Source organism: Lampris incognitus, unplaced genomic scaffold, assembly GCF_029633865.1.
Source record: "Lampris incognitus isolate fLamInc1 unplaced genomic scaffold, fLamInc1.hap2 scaffold_451, whole genome shotgun sequence".
In the NCBI taxonomy this organism is placed as follows: domain Eukaryota; kingdom Metazoa; phylum Chordata; class Actinopteri; order Lampriformes; family Lampridae; genus Lampris; species Lampris incognitus.
In genome coordinates this window covers 1-18,263 of record NW_026611410.1, presented here as the reverse complement: position 1 = coordinate 18,263, position 18,263 = coordinate 1, and the positions used below count along the sequence as shown (strand labels likewise).

At 44.8% G+C, this 18,263-nt stretch overlaps 1 long non-coding RNA gene across 1 annotated transcript; it reads right to left on the bottom strand.

Annotated features, from left to right (window-relative positions):
- Positions 1-700: 700 nt before the first annotated feature.
- LOC130133675 (uncharacterized) lies at positions 701-16,430 on the bottom strand. Its single transcript, XR_008813725.1, has 3 exons — positions 16,355-16,430; positions 1,752-1,829; positions 701-965 (listed from the first exon to the last, which is right to left on the bottom strand). It is a non-coding gene; the product is annotated as an uncharacterized LOC130133675 (long non-coding RNA).
- Between the last annotated feature and the right edge of the window lie 1,833 nt (positions 16,431-18,263).

Genomic DNA, 18,263 nt, shown 5'->3' with positions numbered 1-18,263 from the left:
AGTCAGTAGGTCATTAACCGTCAGCAAGTCGTTAACAGTCAGTAAGTCATTAGCAGTAAATCAGCTGTCTGGAGATCAGGTACCACAGTCAGTAGGTCAAAGGTCAGAGCCCCGAACACTCCTGTGTCATCTGGAGGATTCTAGATGGAGCCTTGCTCAAAGGTAGCTGGTTTGGTAGTTCCTCACCTTGTCCAGGTATGAAGATGTCCACCGTCCTGCTCTGCTCAGATGAAGCCTCCTCACACACATAGCTGCCGGAGTTCCTCCAGGAGGCGCCATGGAGACGCAGGACGCTGCGGGTTCCCTGATTCTCCACTGAAACGCCCTCCAGCAGGAAATCCTGAGGAAGACGCCAGGTCACCTTGTCCCACCCCGAACACACCTGCAGGGAGGACACCGCACCCGTCTGTCTGTCACCGGTCTACTGATCATCACTTTATCTGTCTGTCTGTCTGTCTGTCTGGAGCCGCTAGTTGGCTCATGTTTTCTGAGAGTTGTTGTATTGAGCAGCATCTGGTCTTACTCTTACAGTTATACTTCACCTTTTCATGTACAAACCCCAATACCAATGAAGTTGGGACGTTGTGTAAAAGGTGAATAAAAACAGAATACAATGATTTACAAATCCTTTTCCACCTATATTCAATTGAATACACTACAAAGACAAGATATTTAATGTTCAAACTGATAAACTTTATTTCTTTTTTGCAAATATTCACTCATTGTGAATGTGATGCCTGCAAGTCAGCAGTACTCTGGTACTTATACACACACATGATGATGAAGATGATGGTGGTACTTATACTCAGTCAGCAGTAGTTGTGTGGTATGCTATTTATCAGGCAGTTAGCAGTACTTTGATGGACTCACGAGTGTGACGGAAGAGTTCTGGTTGAGGACCAATTCAGAGACAGAGGGAGTCAACTCCAGAGCAGCACCCCCCTCTAGACACACCAGAAGAAGGCCTGACAGACAAATGCATGGACAAATGAGAGACAGCTCAGCAGAGGACAGACTCATTAATAGATAGACGAGAGACAGGTCAGCAGAGGACAGACTCATTAATAGATAGACGAGAGACAGATCAGCAGAGGACAGACTCATTAATAGATAGATGAGAGACAGGCCAGCAGAGGACAGACTCATTAATAGATAGATGAGAGACAGATCAGCAGAGGACAGACTCATTAATAGATAGATGAGAGACAGGCCAGCAGAGGACAGACTCATTAATAGATAGATGAGAGACAGGCCAGCAGAGGACAGACTCATTAATAGATAGATGAGAGACAGGCCAGCAGAGGACAGACTCATTAATAGATAGATGAGAGACAGATCAGCAGAGGACAGACTCATTAATAGATAGATGAGAGACAGGCCAGCAGAGGACAGACTCATTAATAGATAGATGAGAGACAGGCCAGCAGAGGACAGACTCATTAATAGATAGATGAGAGACAGGCCAGCAGAGGACAGACTTATTAATAGATAGATGAGAGACAGATCAGCAGAGGACAGACTCATTAATAGATAGATGAGAGACAGGTCAGCAGAGGACAGACTCATTAATAGATAGATGAGAGACAGATCAGCAGAGGACAGACTCATTAATAGATAGATGAGAGACAGGCCAGCAGAGGACAGACTCATTAATAGATAGATGAGAGACAGGCCAGCAGAGGACAGACTCATTAATAGATAGATGAGAGACAGGCCAGCAGAGGACAGACTTATTAATAGATAGGACCCACCCAGAAGCAGCAGAGATGACGTCAGTCTCTGAAGACAGCTGGACGACATGATGTCCACCTCAGGCTCTACTGCCGTTTCTACTGAGTGAGAATGGAGACAGAGAGCAGCTTCATGTCATGTGGTTCTGCTGGAAGACAAGACACCATGTCTTCTGCACTTCATCCAACTGCTGCACAGCACAGCAGGCAGACACACACCACCACCACCACCACCACCACCACCACGGCACACCATCCCCTCCTGCAATGACTGTGTGTCTGTGTGTGTGTGTGTGTCTGTCTGTGTGTGTGTGTGTGGGTGTGTGTCTGTGTGTGTGTGTGTGTGTGTGTGTGTGTGTGTGTGTGTGTGTGTGTGTGTGTGTGTGTGTGTGTGTGTGTGTGGGAGGTAAGGGGGAGGGCTACTTTCCAGTAGACAAAGCCAAACGACCAATCAGAATGTGTATGATGGGCTCTCAGCCAATGAGAGCTGGGTGTCTCGGGGCAGCAGGCCCGTCAGCGTCCCGCTAAAAGCAAACAGACACACAGTGTTTGTGTGTCGTGTCGTGTCGTGTCGTGTCGTGTCGTGTTGTGTTGTGTCTCAGCAGCAGTACGAGACGGGGTCTGAATCCCACGGAAACAAACACAAAACAAAGAAAACAGCTTTGGACATTTCCACTGCTGGACCCTCCAGCAACTCAAAGCATCTGTGTGTGTGGGTGTGGGTGTGTAGGTGTGTGGGTGGTTGTGTGTGTGTGGGTGTGTGGGTAGGTGAGTCGGTGTTTGTATGTGTGTGTGTGTGGGTGTTTGTGTGTGGGGTGTGTGTGTGGGTGTGAATGGGTGTTTGTGTGTGGGGTGGAATGGGTGTTTGTGTGTGGGTGTGTAGGTGTGTGGGTGGTTGTGTGTGTGTGGGTGTGTGGGTAGGTGAGTCGGTGTTTGTATGTGTGTGTGTGTGGGTGTTTGTGTGTGGGGTGTGTGTGTGGGTGTGAATGGGTGTTTGTGTGTGGGGTGGAATGGGTGTTTGTGTGTGGGTGTGAATGGGTGTTTGTGTGTGGGGTGGAGTGTGGGTGGGTGTTTGTGTGTGTGCGTGGCGGGGGGTGAGTGGGTGTTTGTGCGTATGGGGGAGTGGGTGTTTGTGTGGGGGGGTGAGTGGGTGTTTGTGCGTATGGGGGGGTGGGTGTTTGTGTGGGGGGGTGAGTGGGTGTTTGTGTGTGTGGGGGGGTGGAAGGGGAGGGCTATGGGTGGGTGAGTGGGCGTTTGTGTGTGTATGTGTGGGGGTGTTTGTGTGTTGGGGGTGGGGAGGGTGAGTGGGTGTTTGTGTGTGGGGGTTGGGTGAGTGGGTGTTTGTGTGTGTGTGTTGGTGATGTGGAGGTGGGTGGGTGAGTAGGTGTTTGTGTGTGTGTGGGGTGAGTGGGTGTTTGTGTGTGTGTGTTGGGGATGTGGAGGTGGGTGGGTGAGTGTGTATGTGGGGGGGGGTGAGTGGGTGTTTGTGTGTGTGTGTTGGGGATGTGGAGGTGGGTGTGTGTGTGTGTGTGGGGTGGGTGTGTGGGGTGAGTGGGTGTGTGTGTGTGTGTGAGGTGGGTGTGTGGGGTGGGTGTGTGGGGTGGGTGTGTGGGGTGGGTGTGTGGGGTGGGTGTGTGGGGTGAGTGGGTGTGTGTGTGTGTGTGGGGTGGGTGTGTGGGGTGGGTGTGTGGGGTGGGTGGGTGGGTGGGTGGGTGAGATCTGCAGCGTTGGTCAAATGCCTGTGAGGCAGTGTGCAGTGTGAATACTGATACTGTGTCCTACATGAGTGAGACTCAGCTACCGTTAGAGAGGTGTGTACCACATCCTCAGGAGGTGTGTACCACATCATCAGGAGGTGTGTACCACATCATCATCATCAGGTGTGTACCACATCATCATCATCAGGTGTGTACCACATCATCATCAGGTGTGTACCACATCATCAGGAGGTGTGTACCACATCATCATCATCAGGTGTGTACCACATCATCATCAGGTGTGTACCACATCATCATCATCAGGTGTGTACCACATCATCATCATCATCAGGTGTGTACCACATCATCATCATCAGGTGTGTACCACATCATCATCATCAGGTGTGTACCACATCATCATCATCAGGTGTGTACCACATCATCAGGAGGTGTGTACCACATCATCATCATCAGGTGTGTACCACATCATCATCATCAGGTGTGTACCACATCATCATCAGGTGTGTACCACATCATCATCAGGAGGTGTGTACCACATCATCATCATCAGGTGTGTACCACATCATCATCATCAGGTGTGTACCACATCATCATCAGGTGTGTACCACATCCTCAGGAGGTGTGTACCACATCATCAGGAGGTGTGTACCACATCATCATCATCAGGTGTGTACCACATCATCATCATCAGGTGTGTACCACATCATCATCAGGTGTGTACCACATCATCAGGAGGTGTGTACCACATCATCATCATCAGGTGTGTACCACATCATCATCAGGTGTGTACCACATCATCATCATCAGGTGTGTACCACATCATCATCATCATCAGGTGTGTACCACATCATCATCATCAGGTGTGTACCACATCATCATCATCAGGTGTGTACCACATCATCATCATCAGGTGTGTACCACATCATCAGGAGGTGTGTACCACATCATCATCATCAGGTGTGTACCACATCATCATCATCAGGTGTGTACCACATCATCATCAGGTGTGTACCACATCATCATCAGGAGGTGTGTACCACATCATCATCATCAGGTGTGTACCACATCATCATCATCAGGTGTGTACCACATCATCATCAGGTGTGTACCACATCATCATCAGATGTGTACCACATCATCATCATCAGGTGTGTACCACATCATCATCAGGTGTGTACCACATCATCATCATCAGGTGTGTACCACATCATCATCATCATCAGGTGTGTACCACATCATCATCATCAGGTGTGTACCACATCATCATCATCAGGTGTGTACCACATCATCAGGAGGTGTGTACCACATCATCATCATCAGGTGTGTACCACATCATCATCATCAGGTGTGTACCACATCATCATCATCAGGTGTGTACCACATCATCATCAGGTGTGTACCACATCATCATCAGGAGGTGTGTACCACATCATCATCAGGTGTGTACCACATCATCATCAGGAGGTGTGTACCACATCATCATCAGGAGGTGTGTACCACATCATCATCATCAGGTGTGTACCACATCATCATCAGGAGGTGTGTACCACATCATCATCAGGTGTGTACCACATCATCATCATCAGGTGTGTACCACATCATCATCATCAGGTGTGTACCACATCATCATCATCAGGTGTGTACCACATCATCATCAGGAGGTGTGTACCACATCATCATCAGGAGGTGTGTACCACATCATCATCATCAGGTGTGTACCACATCATCATCAGGAGGTGTGTACCACATCATCATCAGGTGTGTACCACATCATCATCAGGTGTGTACCACATCATCAGGAGGTGTGTACCACATCATCATCAGATGTGTACCACATCATCATCATCAGGTGTGTACCACATCATCATCAGGTGTGTACCACATCATCATCATCAGGTGTGTACCACATCATCATCATCATCAGGTGTGTACCACATCATCATCATCAGGTGTGTACCACATCATCATCATCAGGTGTGTACCACATCATCAGGAGGTGTGTACCACATCATCATCATCAGGTGTGTACCACATCATCATCATCAGGTGTGTACCACATCATCATCAGGTGTGTACCACATCATCATCAGGAGGTGTGTACCACATCATCATCAGGTGTGTACCACATCATCATCAGGAGGTGTGTACCACATCATCATCAGGAGGTGTGTACCACATCATCATCATCAGGTGTGTACCACATCATCATCAGGAGGTGTGTACCACATCATCATCAGGAGGTGTGTACCACATCATCATCAGGTGTGTACCACATCATCATCATCAGGTGTGTACCACATCATCATCATCAGGTGTGTACCACATCATCATCAGATGTGTACCACATCATCAGGAGGTGTGTACCACATCATCATCAGGAGGTGTGTACCACATCATCGTCAGGTGTGTACCACATCATCATCATCAGGTGTGTACCACATCATCATCAGGAGGTGTGTACCACATCATCATCATCAGGTGTGTACCACATCATCATCAGGTGTGTACCACATCATCATCAGGTGTGTACCACATCATCATCATCAGGTGTGTACCACATCCTCATCAGGTGTGTACCACATCATCATCAGGTGTGTACCACATCATCATCAGGTGTGTACCACATCATCATCATCAGGTGTGTACCACATCATCATCAGGTGTGTACCACATCATCAGGAGGTGTGTACCACATCATCATCATCAGGTGTGTACCACATCATCATCAGGTGTGTACCACATCATCATCATCAGGTGTGTACCACATCATCATCATCATCAGGTGTGTACCACATCATCATCATCAGGTGTGTACCACATCATCATCATCAGGTGTGTACCACATCATCATCATCAGGTGTGTACCACATCATCAGGAGGTGTGTACCACATCATCATCATCAGGTGTGTACCACATCATCATCATCAGGTGTGTACCACATCATCATCAGGTGTGTACCACATCATCATCAGGAGGTGTGTACCACATCATCATCATCAGGTGTGTACCACATCATCATCATCAGGTGTGTACCACATCATCATCAGGTGTGTACCACATCATCATCAGATGTGTACCACATCATCATCATCAGGTGTGTACCACATCATCATCAGGTGTGTACCACATCATCATCATCAGGTGTGTACCACATCATCATCATCATCAGGTGTGTACCACATCATCATCATCAGGTGTGTACCACATCATCATCATCAGGTGTGTACCACATCATCAGGAGGTGTGTACCACATCATCATCATCAGGTGTGTACCACATCATCATCATCAGGTGTGTACCACATCATCATCATCAGGTGTGTACCACATCATCATCAGGTGTGTACCACATCATCATCAGGAGGTGTGTACCACATCATCATCAGGTGTGTACCACATCATCATCAGGAGGTGTGTACCACATCATCATCAGGAGGTGTGTACCACATCATCATCATCAGGTGTGTACCACATCATCATCAGGAGGTGTGTACCACATCATCATCAGGTGTGTACCACATCATCATCATCAGGTGTGTACCACATCATCATCATCAGGTGTGTACCACATCATCATCATCAGGTGTGTACCACATCATCATCAGGAGGTGTGTACCACATCATCATCAGGAGGTGTGTACCACATCATCATCATCAGGTGTGTACCACATCATCATCAGGAGGTGTGTACCACATCATCATCAGGTGTGTACCACATCATCATCAGGTGTGTACCACATCATCAGGAGGTGTGTACCACATCATCATCAGATGTGTACCACATCATCATCATCAGGTGTGTACCACATCATCATCAGGTGTGTACCACATCATCATCATCAGGTGTGTACCACATCATCATCATCATCAGGTGTGTACCACATCATCATCATCAGGTGTGTACCACATCATCATCATCAGGTGTGTACCACATCATCAGGAGGTGTGTACCACATCATCATCATCAGGTGTGTACCACATCATCATCATCAGGTGTGTACCACATCATCATCAGGTGTGTACCACATCATCATCAGGAGGTGTGTACCACATCATCATCAGGTGTGTACCACATCATCATCAGGAGGTGTGTACCACATCATCATCAGGAGGTGTGTACCACATCATCATCATCAGGTGTGTACCACATCATCATCAGGAGGTGTGTACCACATCATCATCAGGAGGTGTGTACCACATCATCATCAGGTGTGTACCACATCATCATCATCAGGTGTGTACCACATCATCATCATCAGGTGTGTACCACATCATCATCAGATGTGTACCACATCATCAGGAGGTGTGTACCACATCATCATCAGGAGGTGTGTACCACATCATCGTCAGGTGTGTACCACATCATCATCATCAGGTGTGTACCACATCATCATCAGGAGGTGTGTACCACATCATCATCATCAGGTGTGTACCACATCATCATCAGGTGTGTACCACATCATCATCAGGTGTGTACCACATCATCATCATCAGGTGTGTACCACATCATCATCAGGTGTGTACCACATCATCATCAGGTGTGTACCACATCATCATCAGGTGTGTACCACATCATCATCATCAGGTGTGTACCACATCATCATCAGGTGTGTACCACATCATCAGGAGGTGTGTACCACATCATCATCATCAGGTGTGTACCACATCATCATCAGGTGTGTACCACATCATCATCATCAGGTGTGTACCACATCATCATCATCATCAGGTGTGTACCACATCATCATCATCAGGTGTGTACCACATCATCAGGAGGTGTGTACCACATCATCATCATCAGGTGTGTACCACATCATCATCATCAGGTGTGTACCACATCATCATCATCAGGTGTGTACCACATCATCATCAGGAGGTGTGTACCACATCATCATCAGGTGTGTACCACATCATCATCAGGAGGTGTGTACCACATCATCATCAGGAGGTGTGTACCACATCATCATCATCAGGTGTGTACCACATCATCATCAGGTGTGTACCACATCATCATCATCAGGTGTGTACCACATCATCATCATCAGGTGTGTACCACATCATCATCAGGTGTGTACCACATCATCAGGAGGTGTGTACCACATCATCATCAGATGTGTACCACATCATCATCATCAGGTGTGTACCACATCATCATCAGGTGTGTACCACATCATCAGGAGGTGTGTACCACATCATCATCATCAGGTGTGTACCACATCATCATCAGGTGTGTACCACATCATCATCATCAGGTGTGTACCACATCATCATCATCATCAGGTGTGTACCACATCATCATCATCAGGTGTGTACCACATCATCAGGAGGTGTGTACCACATCATCATCATCAGGTGTGTACCACATCATCATCATCAGGTGTGTACCACATCATCATCAGGTGTGTACCACATCATCATCAGGAGGTGTGTACCACATCATCATCAGGTGTGTACCACATCATCATCAGGAGGTGTGTACCACATCATCATCAGGAGGTGTGTACCACATCATCATCATCAGGTGTGTACCACATCATCATCAGGAGGTGTGTACCACATCATCATCAGGTGTGTACCACATCATCATCATCAGGTGTGTACCACATCATCATCAGGTGTGTACCACATCATCAGGAGGTGTGTACCACATCATCATCAGATGTGTACCACATCATCATCATCAGGTGTGTACCACATCATCATCAGGTGTGTACCACATCATCATCATCAGGTGTGTACCACATCATCATCATCATCAGGTGTGTACCACATCATCATCATCAGGTGTGTACCACATCATCATCATCAGGTGTGTACCACATCATCATCAGGTGTGTACCACATCATCATCAGGAGGTGTGTACCACATCATCATCAGGAGGTGTGTACCACATCATCAGGAGGTGTGTACCACATCATCATCATCAGGTGTGTACCACATCATCATCATCAGGTGTGTACCACATCATCATCATCAGGTGTGTACCACATCATCATCAGGTGTGTACCACATCATCATCAGGAGGTGTGTACCACATCATCATCAGGAGGTGTGTACCACATCATCATCAGGTGTGTACCACATCATCATCATCAGGTGTGTACCACATCATCATCATCAGGTGTGTACCACATCATCATCAGATGTGTACCACATCATCAGGAGGTGTGTACCACATCATCATCAGGAGGTGTGTACCACATCATCGTCAGGTGTGTACCACATCATCATCATCAGGTGTGTACCACATCATCATCAGGAGGTGTGTACCACATCATCATCATCAGGTGTGTACCACATCATCATCAGGTGTGTACCACATCATCATCAGGAGGTGTGTACCACATCATCATCAGGAGGTGTGTACCACATCATCATCATCAGGTGTGTACCACATCATCAGGAGGTGTGTACCACATCATCATCAGGTGTGTACCACATCATCATCAGGAGGTGTGTACCACATCATCATCAGGTGTGTACCACATCATCATCATCAGGTGTGTACCACATCATCATCAGGTGTGTACCACATCATCAGGAGGTGTGTACCACATCATCATCATCAGGTGTGTACCACATCATCATCAGGAGGTGTGTACCACATCATCATCAGGTGTGTACCACATCATCATCATCAGGTGTGTACCACATCATCATCATCAGGTGTACCACATCATCAGGAGGTGTGTACCACATCATCATCAGGAGGTGTGTACCACATCATCGTCAGGTGTGTACCACATCATCATCATCAGGTGTGTACCACATCATCATCAGGAGGTGTGTACCACATCATCATCATCAGGTGTGTACCACATCATCATCAGGTGTGTACCACATCATCATCAGGAGGTGTGTACCACATCATCATCAGGAGGTGTGTACCACATCATCATCATCAGGTGTGTACCACATCATCAGGAGGTGTGTACCACATCATCATCAGGTGTGTACCACATCATCATCAGGAGGTGTGTACCACATCATCATCAGGTGTGTACCACATCATCATCATCAGGTGTGTACCACATCATCATCAGGTGTGTACCACATCATCAGGAGGTGTGTACCACATCATCATCAGGAGGTGTGTACCACATCATCATCATCAGGTGTGTACCACATCATCAGGAGGTGTGTACCACATCATCATCAGGAGGTGTGTACCACATCATCATCAGGTGTGTACCACATCATCATCATCAGGTGTGTACCACATCATCAGGAGGTGTGTACCACATCATCATCAGGAGGTGTGTACCACATCATCGTCAGGTGTGTACCACATCATCATCATCAGGTGTGTACCACATCATCATCAGGAGGTGTGTACCACATCATCATCATCAGGTGTGTACCACATCATCATCAGGTGTGTACCACATCATCATCAGGAGGTGTGTACCACATCATCATCAGGAGGTGTGTACCACATCATCATCATCAGGTGTGTACCACATCATCAGGAGGTGTGTACCACATCATCATCAGGTGTGTACCACATCATCATCAGGAGGTGTGTACCACATCATCATCAGGTGTGTACCACATCATCATCATCAGGTGTGTACCACATCATCATCAGGTGTGTACCACATCATCAGGAGGTGTGTACCACATCATCATCAGGAGGTGTGTACCACATCATCATCATCAGGTGTGTACCACATCATCAGGAGGTGTGTACCACATCATCATCAGGAGGTGTGTACCACATCATCATCAGGTGTGTACCACATCATCATCATCAGGTGTGTACCACATCATCATCAGATGTGTACCACATCATCAGGAGGTGTGTACCACATCATCATAGTGTGTACCACATCATCAGGTGTGTACCACATCATCATGACACAACACACAGTGTAATGCTGGGTATAATGTCTTGTGATGTGTGTTGCTTTGCAGTGATTTTACTGAGGGAGGCGTCCACCGTAGTGGGTAATTGGCTGAGGTGTTCGGGGTGGGTAAAAGGGGGCGTGTCTAATGCTACATTTTCACGGAGGATGACTGGAGAGTGGACGGCAAGTTGTGCTGTGGAGAGTTAGCTAATAGATTGTGTTACGGAGAGTTAGCTTATAGATCATGCTATGGAGCGTTAGCTAATAGATCGTGCTATGGAGAGTTAGTTAATAGATTGTGCTATGGAGAGTTAGCTAATAGATTGTGCTATGGAGCGTTAGCTAATAGATCGTGCTATGGAGAGTTTGTTAATAGATTGTGCTATGGAGAGTTAGTTAATAGATTGTGCTATGGAGAGTTAGTTAATAGATTGTGCTATGGAGAGTTAGCTAATAGATCGTGCTATGGAGAGTTAGTTAATAGATTGTGCTATGGAGAGTTAGCTAATAGATCGTGCTATGGAGAGTTAGTTAATAGATTGTGCTATGGAGAGTTAGCGAATAGATTGTGCTGCGGGTAGTTGGCTAATAGATTGTGCTATGGGGAGTTGGCTAATAGATTGTGCTGCGGGTAGTTGGCTAATAGATTGTGCTATGGGGAGTTGGCTAATAGATTGTGCTGCGGGTAGTTGGCTAGTAGATTGTGCTATGGGGAGTTGGCTAATAGATTGTGCTATGGAGAGTTAGCTAATAGATTGTGCTGCGGGTATTTGGCTAATACATCATGCGATGGAGAGTTGGCTAATAGATTGTGCTGCGGGTAGTTGGCTAATAGATTGTGCTATGGGGAGTTGGCTAAAAGATTGTGCTATGGAGAGTTAGCTAATAGATCGTGCTATGGAGAGTTAGCTAATAGATTGTGCTGTGGAGAGTTAGCTAATAGATTGTGCTGTGGGTATTTGGCTAATAGATCATGCGATGGAGAGTTGGCTAATAGATTGTGCTGCGGGTAGTTGGCTAATAGATTGTGCTATGGAGAGTTTGCTAACAGATTGTGCTATGGAGAGTTAGCTAATAGATTGTGCTATGGAGAGTTAGCTAATAGATTGTGCTATGGAGAGTTTGCTAATAGATTGTGCTATGGAGAGTTAGCTAATAGATCGTGCTATGGAGAGTTAGTTAATAGATTGTGCTGCGGGTAGTTGGCTAGTAGATTGTGCTATGGGGAGTTGGCTAATAGATTGTGCTATGGAGAGTTAGCTAATAGATTTTGCTATGGAGAGTTAGCTAATAGATCATGCTATGGAGAGTTAGTTAATAGATTGTGCTGTGGGTAGTTGGCTAATAGATCGTGCGATGGAGAGTTGGCTAATAGATTGTGCTACGGGCAGTTGGCTAATAGATTTTGCTATGGAGAGTTAGCTAATAGATCATGCTATGGAGAGTTAGCTAATAGATTGTGCTGTGGAGAGTTAGTTAATAGATTGTGCTGTGGGTAGTTGGCTAATAGATCGTGCGATGGAGAGTTGGCTAATAGATTGTGCTACGGGGAGTTGGCTAATAGATTGTGCTATGGAGAGTTAGCTTATAGATCATGCTATGGAGCGTTAGCTAATAGATTGTGCTGCGGGTAGCTGGCTAATAGATTGTGCTACGGGGAGTTGGCTAATAGATCGTGCTATGGAGAGTTAGCTAATAGATTGTGCTATGGGGAGTTGGCTAATAGATTGTGCTGCGGGTAGTTGGCTAGTAGATTGTGCTATGGGGAGTTGGCTAATAGATTGTGCTATGGAGAGTTAGCTAATAGATTGTGCTGTGGGTATTTGGCTAATACATCATGCGATGGAGAGTTGGCTAATAGATTGTGCTGCGGGTAGTTGGCTAATAGATTGTGCTATGGGGAGTTGGCTAAAAGATTGTGCTATGGAGAGTTAGCTAATAGATCGTGCTATGGAGAGTTAGCTAATAGATTGTGCTGTGGAGAGTTAGCTAATAGATTGTGCTGTGGGTATTTGGCTAATAGATCATGCGATGGAGAGTTGGCTAATAGATTGTGCTGCGGGTAGTTGGCTAATAGATTGTGCTATGGAGAGTTTGCTAACAGATTGTGCTATGGAGAGTTAGCTAATAGATTGTGCTATGGAGAGTTAGCTAATAGATTGTGCTATGGAGAGTTTGCTAATAGATTGTGCTATGGAGAGTTAGCTAATAGATCGTGCTATGGAGAGTTAGTTAATAGATTGTGCTGCGGGTAGTTGGCTAGTAGATTGTGCTATGGGGAGTTGGCTAATAGATTGTGCTATGGAGAGTTAGCTAATAGATTTTGCTATGGAGAGTTAGCTAATAGATCATGCTATGGAGAGTTAGTTAATAGATTGTGCTGTGGGTAGTTGGCTAATAGATCGTGCGATGGAGAGTTGGCTAATAGATTGTGCTACGGGCAGTTGGCTAATAGATTTTGCTATGGAGAGTTAGCTAATAGATCATGCTATGGAGAGTTAGCTAATAGATTGTGCTGTGGAGAGTTAGTTAATAGATTGTGCTGTGGGTAGTTGGCTAATAGATCATGCGATGGAGAGTTGGCTAATAGATTGTGCTACGGGGAGTTGGCTAATAGATTGTGCTATGGAGAGTTAGCTTATAGATCATGCTATGGAGCGTTAGCTAATAGATTGTGCTGCGGGTAGCTGGCTAATAGATTGTGCTACGGGGAGTTGGCTAATAGATCGTGCTATGGAGAGTTAGCTAATAGATTGTGCTATGGAGAGTTTGCTAATAGATTGTGCTATGGAGAGTTAGCTAATAGATTGTGCTGCAGGTAGTTTGCTAATAGATTGTGCTATGGAGAGTTAGCTAATAGATTGTGCTATGGAGAGTTTGCTAATAGATTGTGCTATGGAGAGTTAGCTAATAGATTGTGCTGCGGGTAGTTGGCTAATAGATTGTGCTATGGGGAGTTGGCTAATAGATTGTGCTATGGAGAGTTAGCTAATAGATCGTGCTATGGAGAGTTAGCTAATAGAGTGTGCTATGGAGAGTTAGCTAATAGATTGTGCTATGGAGAGTTAGCTAGTAGATTGTGCTATGGGGAGTTGGCTAATAGATTGTGCTATGGAGAGTTAGCTAATAGATTGTGCTATGGAGAGTTAGCTAATAGATCGTACTATGGAGAGTTAGTTAATAGATTGTGATGCGGGTAGTTGGCTAGTAGATTGTGCTATGGGGAGTTGGCTAATAGATTGTGCTATGGAGAGTTAGCTTATAGATTTTGCTATGGAGAGTTAGCTAATAGATCATGCTATGGAGAGTTAGCTAATAGATTGTGCTGTGGAGAGTTAGTTAATAGATTGTGCTATGGAGAGTTTGCTAATAGATTGTGCTATGGAGAGTTAGCTAATAGATTGTGCTGCGGGTAGTTGGCTAATAGATTGTGCTATGGGGAGTTGGCTAATAGATTGTGCTATGGAGAGTTAGCTAATAGATCGTGCTATGGAGAGTTAGCTAATAGATTGTGCTATGGAGAGTTAGCTAATAGATTGTGCTATGGAGAGTTAGCTAGTAGATTGTGCTATGGGGAGTTGGCTAATAGATTGTGCCATGGAGAGTTAGCTAATAGATTTTGCTATGGAGAGTTTGCTAATAGATTGTGCTATGGAGAATTAGCTAATAGATTGTGCTATGGAGAGTTAGCTAATAGATTGTGCTATGGAGAGTTTGCTAATAGATTGTGCTATGGAGAGTTAGCTAATAGATCGTACTATGGAGAGTTAGTTAATAGATTGTGCTGCGGGTAGTTGGCTAGTAGATTGTGCTATGGGGAGTTGGCTAATAGATTGTGCTATGGAGAGTTAGCTAATAGATTTTGCTATGGAGAGTTAGCTAATAGATCATGCTATGGAGAGTTAGCTAATAGATTGTGCTGTGGAGAGTTAGTTAATAGATTGTGCTGTGGGTAGTTGGCTAATAGATCGTGCGATGGAGAGTTTGCTAATAGATTGTGCTATGGAGAGTTAGCTAATAGATTGTGATGCGGGTAGTTGGCTAATAGATTGTGCTATGGGGAGTTGGCTAATAGATTGTGCTATGGAGAGTTAGCTAATAGATTGTGCTATGGAGAGTTAGCTAATAGATCGTGCTATGGAGAGTTAGCTAATAGATCGTGCTGTGGAGAGTTAGTTAATAGATTGTGCTGTGGGTATTTGGCTAATAGATCATGCGATGGAGAGTTGGCTAATAGATTGTGCTGCGGGTAGTTGGCTAATAGATTGTGCTATGGGGAGTTGGCTAATAGATTGTCCTATGGAGAGTTAGCTAATAGATCGTGCTATGGAGAGTTAGCTAATAGATTGTGCTGCGGAGAGTTAGTTAATAGATTGTGCTGTGGGTATTTGGCTAATAGATCATGCGATGGAGAGTTGGCTAATAGATTATGCTGCGGGTAGTTGGCTAATAGATTGTGCTATGGAGAGTTTGCTAATAGATTGTGCTATGGAGAATTAGCTAATAGATTGTGCTATGGAGAGTTAGCTAATAGATTGTGCTATGGAGAGTTTGCTAATAGATTGTGCTATGGAGATTTAGTAAATAGATTGTGCTGCGGGTAGTTGGCTAATAGATTGTGCTATGGAGAGTTAGGTAATAGATCGTGCTATGGAGAGTTAGCTAATAGATTGTGCTATGGGGAGTTAGCTAATAGATTGTGCTATGGAGAGTTAGCTAATAGATCGTGCTATGGAGAGTTAGCTAATAGATTGTGCTATGGGGAGTTAGCTAATAGATTGTGCTATGGAGAGTTAGCTAATAGATTGTGCTATGGAGAGTTAGCTAATAGATCGTGCTATGGAGAGTTGGCTAATAGATTGTGCTACGAGGAGTTGGCTAATAGATCGTGCGATGGGACAGTTTGCTAATAGATCGTGCTACGGTTAAAAGTTGTGAAATTTGGCACGTTTACTGGGAACAATCCCATGATTCTTTTCAACAACTCTCATGTATGTGCTCCGAGTGCTCTAGCGCTACCAACGGGTCAAAGCTGGCGCTACATTCATGCGTACGTACCTTTGAAACGTATGGCCAACTTTCGAAAATGAGGTGTGGCTGGATTCCTGGGATCAAGCCGAGTTCAACATGTCCCACGGTGTCAGTTTCCACGCTGGAAGTTTAAAAAAGTCCACAGTTCACAAGTATTATGTCCCGATTTTCACAGTTTTGCTACAGGTGATCTTCAAACCAAGCTTCACAAAAGTGATCATATGGATTTTTGATTTTCGAAACCGTTTGACCCTTACAGCCAATCAAAATCAGCAGCAAAGCCACCGAACAGGAAGTAAGTTCACATGTCAGCAGCTGTTGATGTACTGACACCAGACTTGGTATGTGGTTTCAGGACGCCTTCCGGAGGATGAGCTTGAACCGCTTGGCCCCCTCATCACTGCTTGAAGCTGTATTTATAATTATTGTTATTATTATTATTGTTGTTGTTGTTATTATTATTGTTGTTGTTGTTATTATTGTTGTTGTTATTATTATTATCATTATGTTTTTATGTCGCATGAACGAGAAATAGCCAATACAACGAGGCACAAAAGCGGCTGAGCAAAATCGTAACACTTTTTGCTTTTTGCATTCTCACACAAAAACAGTGAACGGAGAATGCCTGATTTGTTATGTTTCTTTTTTCTGTCTACCAACACATGCAGGGTCAAAACAAATACACAAAGTTGGTATTTTTCACAGTTAGTGTGTGAAGACGAAAAGTGCATTTATTAAACAGTGTTCAGGCCGGAGACAGCTGCACATTCATACTCATTTTAAATGGTCTACGGTGCTCTAAGAGAGCCCAAACCATTATGCCAAACTCATGACATCCAGTTTATGTTCTTCTGATCTGGCGGTGGCCACAGGGTCCCTGTAATTTGACTACTTTTGAAAAGACTACCTGAGTGAGAGGTAGGCCTCTCTTTCAAAGTAAACTACCCATTCATGCAGGCACATCTTTAAGTTAAGGAGTTGATGAACTGTTAGGTAAATTAAAATAACCTTGTACTTCATTGTTTGTCCAGGCCTACTAACTGAATGAACATGAGACTTAACTTTCCGTTTTTAGGGCTCAGAAGAGTCTCGTGTAATAGTCTGACTGGGGCTCCCGCTGACGCCGGCACATTTGTCTGGACTGCTTGAAAAGCAGCATCCTGACATGTTGTCAACGGTCAGGCTTTAAAAGACACACTAATGATCTCGGCAATCTGACTTTCATTTCATGGTCAAGATGGCACAAGCATCTAGTATCTAAATAAAAGCAAGGTAAGCAGATGAGAAAATGAAAAACTTCAACTCCAAAACAGACATTTTCTATCTGTCTGTCTTCACATATGAGATCACTGAAGAGGATGAAGCAAATATTAGTTAAATACAAAGCTGGTTACACATGTACTCAGGTTACTCTACACATTAGAACAACAAGCAGACATGGTCCGATTAACTACAATGTAAATTCAATGTTTTCTGTGTTTTATATTTGATTAGTCGCAGACTGCAGCACAATATTAACTTGTAAAAGAACATTTCCTTCCATTCAGATTCAAATGTTCATGTGAGTTTATGCTCACCTGCCAAGACTGGACGAACTCTCTCTATATATGACTCTGGTTTAACCTACACTAACTCTGTCTATACATGACTGTGTACTAACCTGGACTAACTCTGTCTATATATTACTCTGGTTTACCCAGACTAACTCTGTCTATACATGACTGTGTACTAACCTGGACTAACTCTCTATATATATGACTCTGGTTTAACCTACACTAACTCTGTCTATACATGACGCCGTACTAACCTGGACTAACTCTGTCTATATATTACTCTGGTTTACCCAGACTAACTCTGTCTATACATGACTGTGTACTAACCTGGACTAACTCTGTCATATATTACTCTGGTTTAACCTACACTAACTCTGTCTATA